This window comes from Tupaia chinensis, unplaced genomic scaffold, assembly GCF_000334495.1.
Source record: "Tupaia chinensis unplaced genomic scaffold, TupChi_1.0 Scaffold146650_1, whole genome shotgun sequence".
Lineage (NCBI taxonomy): Eukaryota > Metazoa > Chordata > Mammalia > Scandentia > Tupaiidae > Tupaia > Tupaia belangeri.
The window spans coordinates 1,906,060-1,918,764 of NW_006206507.1; the positions used below are offsets into that span (position 1 = coordinate 1,906,060).

At 36.9% G+C, this 12,705-nt stretch overlaps 1 pseudogene; it reads right to left on the minus strand.

The window, feature by feature from the left end:
- Positions 1-5,238: 5,238 nt before the first annotated feature.
- LOC102472424 (peptidyl-prolyl cis-trans isomerase A pseudogene) lies at positions 5,239-5,758 on the minus strand (annotated as a pseudogene).
- Between the last annotated feature and the right edge of the window lie 6,947 nt (positions 5,759-12,705).

Here is a 12,705-nt window from a genome sequence, read left to right on the forward strand (position 1 = left end):
CTAGACTTCAGATTTATTTCATAATCACTAGAAAGTTACTTAAGAAAAGAACTTCATGAAAACAAACATTGAGCCATTGTTTTAATGAGTTTTGATCCCGGGAAAAGCTAAATTAGGCTGAAATTGAACACTTCTGCCTATTCTTATTGGCATATTCTTATTTGATGCATTCTCCCTTCATCATACACTATATATTAAACCATGGGAAGAAAGTGCAGCAACAATATGAAATACATTCTCTCATTAGTGGTGTGGGTTCTTAAAGTTAGTGATTGGAGATTTCACTAATTCTAGATTCTGTTGGAGGGAAAATATTTTTATGGACTGGTAAGTTATTCCAGGAAGTGAGACCAAGGAGACGATGCATTAGGAAAGATTCTCTTTTTGCTAGTGCTGTAGTGAAATAGTAAATCTCAGATAGAAAATCCAGCCATGGGGAAACAATGAATGGAAATGGGGGCTATGGTAACACTCAGAGGTGGCATTGTTGTAGAGTGCTACCAAATGAATGACCACCAAAGCCAGTGACTACAGTCTGAGGCTCAGGGGGTGGGAGGAGAGTGAGAGTCAGAACTGTATCCCTGACCAAAGTTTGAATAGTCTTTTTATAGGGGGTCAGTTCTAGGGGTTTCTATATAAGCAGTTACAGAAGCTGAATCAAGCAGGTTAATTATTTCTGAGGGGAGTGGGGTTTTCATGCAAGCAGTTACATGGCTAAACCAAGAGTTTCAGGCTAGTTAGCAAAGACAGTAGCAGGTACAGGATGTCGTCCTGGATATGGTTTTCTATATGGCTAGCACAAGCTATTTTCTCATGGGAAGAGCAAGCAGGTTTACAGAAGCAGACAGCCATGTTAGGGTAAGGGAACAAAATGGACAAACAGTTGTTCATGTGCAAAATCTCATATGCATACTTCCACAGCACATGATCCTAGGGAAGAAAACTTTTAGCTCTTGCAAGTCTAGTGCTAATGGTGGATAAATTTTCTTTTTCTATTTTTTTAAAAAGATTTTCTATAGGGTGTGTACACTCACCAAAGAGATAGAGAGAGCCAGAGAGACAGAAAGTGAGAAATCAGCCCTCAGGAAAAAAATCACCCCCACAATACCTTCTCCTCCATTCTCATCTTGGGATCTTGGGCACATATGCACATGCACCCAGCATGAGTTTTAAACTGCCAGGTCTGGGACTTGAACTGCAGTTGACTATGTGGGAATCCAGTGATGTAACCATTATGCCATCTGCTGGTCCCCAGGAGAAACCTTTTGTTTTTGCTAAAGAAAGGAATTGGACTCCAGTTGGGTAATATAAAAAAAAGAAGTGAGACAGCATTCCCTGATGATTCAACTGACAGCTGACTATAGCTATCATTCTGTTCATTATTTATAAAATGTATTTACCATTCCTGTTACATCTCAGTTGATCTAAGAGAAGCAGTACCAATGAATCCTAGAGCAGGAAACGCCAAACGGCAGAGCTTTGGCATGCTACACGGACATAATTTTTGGTGATACATTGCTGTGACAGCTGTCTGGCTGTGATGGAAAGCAAATCACTGCCAGTTGCCATGTATAAGAGAATTTGATTCATCCTTTCGAGTGTATCAACTGTGAATGAAGAAGGGATGCATTTGTAAAAGCTGAAATGGAACCCATTGATCCAAAATTCCAATGAGACTCTTTGTGAGGGGCACAAAGGATGTTTTTCAAAGTGTTATGGCCCACTCATACGGAGCTGGATTTGAAGGTAAAATTTACCCAATGGACAGTCTCATGGGGCACACAGTACTTTTCACTGTAGCCTGCGTTTCCAAACTTCACAAGTACAGAACATGTTAAATGACAGAAACATATGTGGTAACTTGACCAGTAATGGCCCTGCCATACCAGATGCTCTGTGGGGATTTTAGGAGATAGCTTTGGGGTATTAAATCAGGCTGAAATGATGTTCTGGGGTTATTGTATTCCTAAGGAAAAAGTCTTCTTAACCTAAACAGTGACACTAGAGGGAGCTCTCTTCCAGGAGTCTGGCCACAGAAATCGCTGACAGGTTAATAATGCGATAAGTAAATGAACTAAATGAATAATTTGTCTATTAGATCATCATATCATTGACAATACTGAGAGAGAGTGTGTATTCTCATCAAGGAGAGGTGATTTGATATTCTAGCCAGTATTAGATCTGCTATAAGGCTAATGGCCAAGAATATTCAAAGGCCAGGCTGGGAGGGTATGTTTATGAGAGAATTGTGCTAATCCTAATTATCATTTGGGTATTACAAATATGAAGTGAATTTTTCTCCCTTTGTAACTGGTTTGGATAGGACAGATGACGAACTCACTGTCCTATCTATGATGGAGGGAGATGGATGATAATAGAGTATGATATGTGGAAACCTATGTCTGTAAGTATCTGTACACTGGTGCTTTAATATGGTTATACTGAAAATCAGCAAAAGTCTCAAATGTCCTGAACAATTACTGCTAAGTCATTGGGAACATGTGGTACATGAGAAAATGTCATTTCTGTTGGGAAGGAATGGAGAATGACACTATGATTTTAACTAATTTCATGGCAAATTAAATGTTACTTTAATCTTTCTGCCATAGTTACATAGTGTAACAAATGGCTTGTTAATTGATGGCATTATACGATGATTAGAAAATATTTTGGGAGGTTAATTTGAAGACACAATGATATGTGTGGAGACCAGTTGGCCAGAAACAAGAGTGAATTTGGCCTTGTTTTAGAAATAATTGTATATACAATTAAATGCCTCCATCAAATAACTATAGATGATAGAGAAAAAAAAGAGTAACCATACTTGTGAAGAAGCTGTAGTCACACCGCATGCTTTGTAGAGGAACAGCCTACTCTACATCAGATGTTTCAAATCATGGCAGTTGTCAGGATATTATTAGATTATTCTTCCGTAAACAATGTTGTAAGACAAATAATGAAAATGTACCTGAGAAATATGTATCAAGGAGGTATTAACTAAGGTCAGAATGTGGGATGGGAACGAAACTGTTAGCTATGAACCTACAAGTCATTTTGGTCCTCTGTTGTGAGATGCCTCTTGAAGGAAAAATCCATGAAATACTTGTAAATATTCTAAAAAAAACTCTTCTATTTACTAGTAGGAGAATTCTTTTATCTGGAATACTTTTAGCAAATGTATGTGGTCTGTATAGGATTGCTTCTATTTACATAAACCCGGAAATGTGTGAATTTATTGGGTATTGCTAACTAGAAAATATCATACAAACTATGCAACCATCTGAATATAAAATGGAGATGTTTCATGACAGAACAGCTCCCCCCTTCCACTTTTTTTTTTTTTTTGGAGAGATTTTTTGCTATAGGGTGTATGAGTTTGCCAGAAAGACAGAGAGAGACAGAGAGACAGAAAGCAAGAAATCACCCCCCTGCCCCCGGAGGGATAGTCACGCTGCAATCCCTTCTCCATTCTCCTCTAGGGATTTTGGCCATGCATGCACACACGCCTGGTGTGAGTTTAAGCCACTGGGTCTGGGACTCAAACCGTGGTCGACTATATGGGAGTCTAGCAACATAGCCGTTACAACTGCTGGTCCCAGAACAGCTCCCTTTTATATAAGAAATGGTTCTCATGTGACACAGAGCTTGTATATTAAATCTAGACCTGAAAGATACTAACAGAGCACAAAAGCACTTGCTACCTCAGACTTCTCCATTTTCCTCTTTTCTTGCCATTTCCATTTTTCTTGAATTAACAGTATGCTTTGATTCTTGATAACAGCTCTGGTTCTTGTGTATCTGATATGACAATCCAACACTTTATGTTATTTTAAGCTTCATCTTTCAACATCCAAGAGTTACTACTATAACCTTATAAATTGTTCTCCTAGGTCTTTCTTGATCCAAGCCTTTCTTCTCTAAAGTAATATCAAAACTTGCCTGCCCCTTGATGCAAGTTCTTTAGACCTTGCTTTCAACTCATAAATTCATTATTTGGGACTGGCAACAGTGGTGCCATGGTAATGCTGCACTCTGTGCTAAAAGTGCATGATAAGGTCCAAGTTTGCATCTGGAGATGCAAGCTGGGTGTGTGTATGCATGCTGCTGATCCGGGATGAGTGAGGCTGGGTGTGGGTAGTGATATGAAGACTCTGTTGAGAGTGTTCAATCTCTCTCTCCTTTCTCTTTCATAGAATAAATTTTAAAAAGATTATTTATAATTATTATATGGGCAGATGACATAGTGCTTAAGGTGCTGGACACCCATGTGACTGATCATGGTTTAAGTCTTAGACTAGTGGCTTATAACTCATGTTGGGTGAGTATCCATGCATACCCAAAATCCCAAGAGAAGAATGAGGGAGAATGGATTGTGGTGTGGCCATCCCCATTGTGGAATGATTTCTTGCTTTCTCTTTCTGTCTCACTCTGTCTCTCGGGTGAGTACACATACCCTATAGCAAAAAATCTCTCCCTCAAAAAAATTAATATACACTGACTTTTGGTTATTGTTCCATGATGAAACAAATTGATCTGAAAACACATTTCACATAGAACTATATAACAGGATATGTCAGTTTCTGGTTCTCTTTAAATGAAGGTAACTAACCTCTTTTACCTTTTGAATCTTCCATGTGACTTTTTACTGTCACTGTTGACACATACAGCCTTGAAATAAACTTGTTTGTAAACATGTCTTATTTCTACAATTAGGACAGAATGTGTGTGTCAGTATTTTCTAAATGTCTTGCCATGTTTAAGAGAGTATATTTTCTCTAAATGCACTTGTGAATATTTGACAAATCAAATTGAGTGGACAGATAAGCCCTTTTGGTTTCCCTCAAAACAGAGGCGATTGTAATGATAAGATTACTGGCATAAACAAACACATTCTATTCCAATTTATATTTTAAGATCTCACCTTAGAAGTACAGATGAAATATGTCTTCTTTTACATTTCCTTTACTGTGAGGAAAAAGAAAAAGTTTCCTGAGTTTTCTTTTCCATGGGTGTGAGAATCACCTTCAAGGATTTTTTTTTTCTTTTCGTTACTTAGTTTTTATTTCATAACCATAAACTTAACTTTGCAATTCAGCTAGATTTATAGGGGAATAAGAAAAATATGGAACCCAAAGGACTGCAGCGAGAGCATGGGTTACATGGCATTGCAAGCAGATGGGGTGAAGGAGTGGACTCCTGAGTTACAGAAGGGGTGGTCTAGTGGTTAAGAGAAAAACAAGTCAAATTCATTAGAGTTGTCCACAGTCAGCAATGGTGATCTTCTTGCTGGTCTTGCCATTCTTGGATCTAAAGAGCTCCATGGCTTCCACGATATTCATGTCGTTTTTCACCTTGCCAAAGACCACATGCTTGCCATCTAACCACTTAAGTCTTGCTTAGTGCAGATGAAAAACTGAGAATCATTTATGTTTGGTCCAGCATTTGGCATGGACAAGCTACCAGGACCTGCATGTTTCAGGATGAAGTTCTCATCATTGAATTTTTCTCCATAGATAGACTTGCTGCCAGTACCATTATGATGTGTGAAGTCACCACCATAGCACATAAATCCTGGACTAATTCTGTGAAAGCAGGAACCCTTATAACCAAATCCTTTCTTTCCAGTGCTCAAAGCATGAAAGTTTTCTGCTGTCTTTGGAACTTTGTCTACAAACAGCTTGAAGGAGATGCTGCCCAAGGGCTCGCTGTCAGCAGTGATGTCAAAGAACAGGGTGGGATTGATCATGGTTGAGGGCGAGAGACTTGGGTGGCAGCATCTGTAGAGCCTCAGGAATTTTTTTCAATCCATCTGAAATGCTTCAATAGAATCCTAAATTTTCCAGTAATCAAAAAATATGGAAGAAAAGCAGGATGGAAAAATGGAAGAGAAATTAGACAACCCATTATGTATTACTGATTTGATGAATCAGTGTCTGAGGTTTAATGAAAAGTCACTGCAAAGACAACATTGGAGAAAATGGGTATTTAGAGAAACTAGTAATTTGTTTATTCCTTAGAAACATTCACATCGAGGTCCAATTAAGATCAAAATAGTTTTTATTGGTAGTTCATTAAGCCCAACAGATGGTCAGTGATTTCTGTTGAGGGAATTATAGTTTACAAATGAGGACTTTAATGAGCATTTAGATTCTTGAATGTTTCAAGAGCACCTCCTCTTACCACCCCTCCTACCTTTATCCATCCATTCAAGCCTGAAAAGCCCAGTCCATCACTTTGGACTGTGGTTGAGAAGCAACGGACATAGGAAATTTAGAGGTTGGAACCTTTGCAGGATAAATCCACAGAGGAAAGCCAATCTTTAGGACTTTCTTCTATCACTTTTTATCTGAGCATTAAGCTGGATAGGGAATTTTTTTTGTTATTTTATATATTCATGCAAATGGACAAGCAAGAGTAGGGAGGATAGATGTGGGGTTGACTGGGGAAAGAAAACAATTATAAAAGGACTATCATCACTTTTTAAACTTAATAAGAACTGAATAAAACTGTACAAGTGTAAAATCAACTTTGCTAGAAAAATAATTTGTCATAAGTGACCTTATTTTGCTCCTAAAAAAATTCTTTTCTTCTTTCCCCTAAAGTCTTACATTATCTTATGACGTGTATATATAACAAACATGCAATTTTCATTGAACAGGGAAGTTGTATGAATGTAGTTTAAATGAGCAGTTTTCTCAGTGGGTATTTTATTCGTCACAAAGAAGATTGTTGGTGTTTTCTTCATTTTGATACAATATCAATACTATTAATTAAATTTTACCTTCTTGAATTACAGAGAAAAGTTTCTTAATACATTGATTTCTTTTGTCAACATAGATCAGGATATTTTCCTTTCTTTAGAAAATGATTTTCTATTAGTTTCATTTTTGGAAGGCTACTCAAAGTTTAATGTGATGTGCCAATTTTTATTCTGGAAGTTGGCATTTCAATATAATTGTGTACTACTCGGAAAGCCTTAAAATGTAGCTCAGAGTAGTGTTGTGATTAAATACAAAGCAAAACAAACTATACCAAGAAATTATTTAATAAAAACTCAAGTTTTTTTCTTATTTCTCAAATACCATGAAAAGCAATAATTTTTTGTTCATGTCAGTAATAACTCTTAAATTATTTTTCCTTTTACTTTCATTATGCAAAGCAATTGCTTCTAACCAAGACAGCCTTAGTACCTCTTTCAGCTCCATGAACTTTTAAATAAGCTTCTTCTAACCTCTAGGCCCCTGAACTCCCTTTTTTAAGTAGAGCATTTTCTTAGAAAACTTGTAATTATAAATTCTTTCTCTGCTTCTTAGAGATAGACAGCTTTTAAAAAGCTTCCTGCTAGTTTATCAATCCTGGACTGTCTTTCTCAAAGACAGGAGATAGATCACTTTGATGCTTACTGAGGAAGGTAGCCCCTTGTCTCCCAGTCCCTGTGAAAGGGTAAAAGTCTAACTTCCTTAGGCACTGCTCCCAAGTTGTAAAACTACCTCCTGTTGTAAAGGCTGGATAAAGTTTACTTTTCCTTTGGGTAAAACTGGTTAGCAAACACAGATGACCTAAGATTCTCCCCCTTCCAGCTCTTCAATGAATCCTCTGCAGCTTTATTTTTTCCTCTCAGAATTGAATATAGGCTAAGTTCAGGCCTATCTCTTCCACTGCAGTAGTTTTGACTTAAGTTTTCTCACCTGTTCAACTTTTGGTACAGTTTTTACTTTAACGCTTCCACACTTTGCTTTGTCTAAATTGTTATGAATTCCCTAAAAAGCTCTCTGCATAGACTTTTTGACTTTTCTTTCCAGATCCTGGGACCAGCAGATGGCATAATGGTTATGTTGTTCCCATGAAGTTGACTTTGGTTTAAGTCCTGGACCCAGTGGTTTAAAACTCATGCAAAGCACATGTGTGTGTGTGTGCATGCCCAAGATCCCAAGAGCAGAATGGAGAAGATGGGATTGTGGTGAGTCCATTCTCCCAGGAGGTGATTCCTCACTTTCCATCTCTATGTCTCTTTGGTGAGCACATGAGGCCTACAACAAAAATTTCTCTAATAAAAAGAAAAAAGTCTTTCCAGATCCCCTAAGGAGAGTCAGATAAGAAACAACCCACAGAGTGAGCTAAGATATAATTTTCTTTAGAGGGAAACAGGACCAAAGGGCTGGGAACATTTATGCATTCATGATTAACTTTTATGCCATCATGTATGTTATAATGCTTTTTAACAGATAAAACTTCTCAGGGGATTGCTTCATGCATTGGTGCACACTTAAAAGAAAAAAGGATCACTTTTTTTTTTTTTCAGTTTGCTGAAATTTATTTAGGAAAATACAATTTTACCACAATTCTTACACTGAAATGACATGTTTATGTATTGTAGTTTATCTACACTGTACTATCTGTAAGTTCCTTAAAGAGTAGATATCATAATTTTTAAATATATTTTTGTGCACATACACATTTTAAAAAATTTATTTTATTTTAATTTCTTTTATACATTCAATCACTATATATCACTTAGCTTGTAAAGTGAATTTTCCAACATGGATTCATTTCTCACCAGTCCAGTGGGGGTAACTATACATGCTATCAACAACAGATAATAATCCATTTTTGTGTGCCATAAATGTCTTGCCTCTCTATTTTTCTCCTTAATGTCTTTCCTCAGATTCTCCTTTTTCTACCCTCTTCCTACACTGTATCCAGTATCCATAACCATTTTCCATGTTTCTATATCCTCTTTCAGTTTCAGCCATAGAGTGTAGACAGTTGGTATATATTAAGTGGAGACATACAATGTTTGTCCTTCGGAGCCTGGATTGCTTTGCTCAGCAGTAAATCTTCCATATTTGTCCACTTTCCATCAATAGACAGGGTCTCGTTTTTTATGGCTGAGTAGTATTCCAGAGAATATGTGCCACATTTTTTCTTTTCTTTTTTTTTGGAGAGGTTTTTGCTATAGGGCGTGTGCACTCGCCAGAAAGACAGAGAGAGATAGATAGAAAGTAAGAAATCACCCCTCAGAGGAGATGGTCATGCCACAATCCCTTCTCCCCAATTATCCTCTTGGGATCTTGGGCATGCACGCGCATGTGCCCAGTGTGAGTTTAAGCCACCAGGTCTGGGACTCAAACCGCTGTCAGTTAAATGAGAGTTCAGCGACATAGACATTATGCTAACTGCTGTTCCCAGTGCCACACTTTTTCAATATATTCTTCTGTTTGTGGATATTCAGGTTGGTCCCATGTCTCAGTCATAGTGAATAATGGCGCAATAAACATAGATGTGTAAGCACTTTTCCAACTGAGCATTCTCTTGTCCTTTGGGTAGATACCAGGAGTGGAATTGCTGGATCATATGATAATTCTTTTTGTAGATCTTTGAGGAATCGCCATATTGTTCTTCACAGTGGCTGGACAAATTTACATTCCTGTCAGCAGTGTAGGAGAGTTGTTCCCCTTTCCCTATATCCCCACCAGCACTTATCTTTTTTTTTTTTTTTTTTTTAAATTTTAGCCATTCTGACTGGGGTTAGGTGGTATCTCATTGTGGTTTTGATTTGCATCTCCCTTATGATGAGGGATGTTGAACATTTTTTCATATGCCTTTTGGCTGTTTGTATGTCTTCCTTAGAGAGTTGTTTTTCCAATTCCTTTTCCCAATTGGGTTAATCTGTTTTTTTTTTTCCCCAGGTAAGCTGCTTGACTTCTCTGTGTGTTCTGGTTATCAGTCCCTTGTCTGAAGCATCATTTAGAAAAATACTCTCCCATTCCAAGGGTTGTCAATTCACACTAATTACTGTGTCTTTTGCCATGCAGAAACTTCTTAATCTTATGTAATTCCACTTGTCTATTTATGGGATTATTGAATTTGTTTTGGGGGTCTTATTTAAGAATTTTTTGCCAATCCCAATGTCTCCCAGAGTTTCCCCAGTGTTTTCCAGCAGTAGTTTTATAATTTGAGATCTTAGGTTTAGATCTTTGATCCACTTTGAGTTGATTTTTGCCAATGGTGAGAAGAAAGGGTTCAGATTCATCTTTCTGCAGCTGGGTACCGAGTTTTTCCAGCACCATTTGCTAAAGAGGTTTTCCTTTTCCATTGATTGACTGGTACCCTTTGCCGAAAATCAGTTGACTATATATTTGAGGGTTAATTTCTGGGGTCTCTATTTTCTTCCATTGGCCCACACATCTATTTTTGTGCCAATACCATGCTGTTTTGATGGATCACAGCTTTGTATTATATTTTGGGGTCATGGAATGAGATGCTCCTATTCCACTCTTCTTACATAGGATGGCTTTGGAAATACAGGGTATTTTAAAATTCCAGACAAATTCTATGATTGCGTTTTCTATATCTATGAAGAATATATCTGGGGAACCAGCAGTTAGCGTAATGGCTATGTCGCTGGACTCCCATGTAGTCGACTGCGGTTCGCTTCCCTGACCTGGTAGCTTAAAACTCACGCAGGGCGCGTGTGCATGCGTGCCCAAGATCCCAAGAGGAGAATGGAGGAGAAGGGATAGTGGTGTGACCATTCCCCCCGGGGGTGATTTCTCGCTTTCTGTCTCTATGTCTCTTTCTGTCTGTCTGGCAAGTGCACGCACCCTATAGCAAAAACCTCTCAAAAAAAAAAAAAAAAAGAATGATTTTGGTACTTTGGGATTGCATTAAAGATGTTGATTTATTTGGGAAGAATTGCCATTTTGATTATATTAATTCTTCCAATCCAGGAACATGGTAAGTCTTTTTATTTTTTTTTTATTTATTTATTTTTTTTTTTTAGTGTCATTTTCAATTTCTTTTTAAAGCTTCTCATAGTTTTCCTTGTAGAAGTCTTTGACTTTTTTGTTTAGATTTATTCCTAGGTATTTTATTCTTTTCGTGGCTGAGGTAAATTGAATCACTTTTTTCAGTTCTAGTTCAGTTTGCTTGCTACTCCTATATAGAAATGCTATAGATTTTTCAATGTTGATTTTGTATCCTGCAACTTTACTGTATTCATGTATTACTTCCAGAAATTTTTTCATGGAAACCATTCAGTCTTCTATGTATACACTCAGGTCATCTATAAAAAGAGAGTTTCACCTCTTCTTTTTCTATTTGAATACCTTTTATTTTTTTCCATTTTTTTCTGATTGCATTGGTGAGGACTTCCAGTACTATATTGAAAAGGAGGGGAGAAAGTGATCATCCTTGTCTTATATCAGTTTTTAGTGGAAAAGTTTTCAGATTTTTACCATTTAGAATGATGTCAGCTATGGATTTTTCATAGATAGTTTTTATTGTGTTGAGGAATCACCTTCTATGCCGATTTAACTGAGAGTCTTAATCATGAAGGGATGTTGTATTTTATCAAATGCTTTTTATGTATCAATTGATATAATAAATGGTTTTTATCTTTCTTTCTGTTAATATGGCTTATTACATTTATGGTTTTGCATATGTTGAACCACTCTTGCATCCCTGGAATAAAGTCTACCTGCTCGTGATGTATATAATCTTTTGTATAGGTTGTTGGATATGATTTGCTGGTATCTTGTAGAGAATTTTCACACCTATATTCATCAGAGATATTGGTCTATAGATTTCCTCCCTTATCCTATCCTTTTCTGTTTTAAGAATAAGGATGATGGAGGCTTCATAGAATGAATTTGAGAGTGTCCCATCCTTTTGGATCTATAGAAATAACTTGAGTAGAATGGAAGTTAACTCTTCTTAAAAGTTTTGTAGAATTCAGAGATGAGCCATCAGGATGAGGGCTTTTCTCTGTTGGGAGGTTATTTATTATTGATTCAATCTCTTTGCTTGTTATAGGCCTGTTCAGGCTTTCTATGTCTTTCTGGTTCAATCTTGGTAGATTATATATGAGTATCTCATCCAGGCTTTCTTGTTTGTTGGTATATAGTCACTGACAGTATTCTCTAATGATATTTTGTAGTTCTATTAGGTCTATTGTTGTACAGCCTGCTTCACTGCAAATTTGATTTATTTGGTTCTTTTCTCTCTTCTTCTTAATTAGTCTAGCTAGTAGTGTTTCTTTTCTGTTTATCTTTTCAAATAACCAGTTTTTGCTTTTATTTATTTTCTGCCATAGCTTGTTATTTTCTATTTCATTTATTTTTGCTTGAATCTTTATTATTTCTTTTCTCCCAGTGTTTTTTTTTTTTTGGAATTTTGTTGTTGTTTTCCCATTTCTCTGAGGCATGATATTAGATTGTTCATTTGCCAACTTTCCTCTTTTCCTTGTGCAAACTAATTGCTATGAACTTCCCTCTTATGACTGCTTTTGCTGTGTCCCATAGATTATGGAAACTCATATGCTCATTATCACTGGTTTCTATGAATCTTTTTATTTCAGTTTTTATTTTTTCAGTAGTTGTGAAGTCATTCAGGAGTAGGTTATTTAGTTTCCATGTATTTGTGTATTTTTTTAAATTTTTTAATTTTTTTTATTTTTATTTTCTACATTAATTCACTATACACCATCACAACACACCAATGAATTTTCCATCCGAAATACACTGTGCATTGGTTCAATCAAGCACATCAACATACATGTTCTCAGCAAATAATTTTCCAATTCTTACATCCTGCATACTTTGCCCTTTGTCTTGCCATCCCTGATTCCCCATCCCCCACCCTCTGCTATGTCCCATCTTCCTCCTCCATTGTCCCTGGCATCCATGGTTGCCCTCCATGCCTTCC